The following is a 1,432-nucleotide window of genomic DNA, read 5'->3' on the forward strand; positions in this document are numbered from 1 at the left end:
TTAAAGTTGATGGTTAAAAAATAATTTTATATTAAAAAATATTATTAACTAATTAAAAATTAATTCTTATACTTATCAATAATAAATATATGTAGAGTTTATGATGGGCATTATTATGGTAATTAAAATGATTATATAATCTTAATTACATAAGATAATAGTTTTTATATTTTCACAAAAAAATTTTGGTTTATTTTTTTCTATATAAAAAAATGTGTATTTTTGTTAAAAATAAAATTTTTTAGTATATATATAAATAGGTGAACGTTGTAGATAGGGCAGGTCCAACACGCAGGTTATGTAATGACTCAACACACAAAAAGTATAGTGGACGTATGTGGAGCAACACACACCTTATATGTTAGACACGTGACAAACATCAAAGTAACACCACATAGTACGTGCTAAACATGTGTCAGCTATTGATTGGATATGATTCTGACACGTAACTTGTAAAGTGGGTTATCTGTCTATAAAAATCGAAATTCGTTATCATTTTTCTTCATTATGATAGAGGTATTTTAGTGTATTGCTGGTGTGTGGAAAGCACTGTAAATATAGTAGTTTATCACAATGATAAAATTATACGAAATACATATGAGGAGTAAGTTTTGCGTGTGAAAATTTTTTTTTGTTTGTGATTTTATGCACTATAATGTTTGTAGAACTACAATACACTTTCTGTCAAAGCATAAAGAATAATATTTTAAAGAGGATGAATAATATTCTTGATCTATTTTTTTATAGGAATTCAATTATCATATTGATAGTCTACTATAATTTAAGATTATGCTGATAATTGACGAAACAAGTATTTAGAATATATTTTATATTCAACAATAAATTTAAATGTAACACTCAAACATTGAATTGTATATTAAATTCAAACATATATAGTTATAAATGAAATTCTATATGACTAAAACGTATAAAATGACAAAGGTAAAGTGTATAAAAAAAATGAACGGTAATAATTTTTATATTTTCACAATATTTTTAATTTTTATTTTTTAAATTAAAAATATTTTCAAGTATTAAAAAATATTATTTTAATTTTAATAACACTTCTAATTGTTGTTATCTGAAATTATATATATATATGATGTACTTTTACTAATTTTGTTTGATAGGCTCTGAACCATTGTTAGTAAAATCGAATCAAATCAGCCAATTTGATCGAAAAATTAGTGAATTGAACTCTAAATCGGTTCGATCCAATAATCTGATCAAATGAGATAATGAATCGATACGAATCGGTTAAATTCAGAATGAACCAATTAAAATCGGTCAAATTTGGTAAGATTAGTTCGATCGAACCGTTTGAGCTTCAAAATTTTTCTAAAATATTAAAGTTGAGATTCGAACCCCCTCATAAAAAAAACATAATACTCACAACGACCAGGCTATTAAGCTTACTATCGATATATATACA

The sequence above is a fragment of the Arachis duranensis genome, chromosome 4 (genome assembly GCF_000817695.3).
Source record: "Arachis duranensis cultivar V14167 chromosome 4, aradu.V14167.gnm2.J7QH, whole genome shotgun sequence".
Classification (NCBI taxonomy): Eukaryota; Viridiplantae; Streptophyta; class Magnoliopsida; order Fabales; family Fabaceae; genus Arachis; species Arachis duranensis.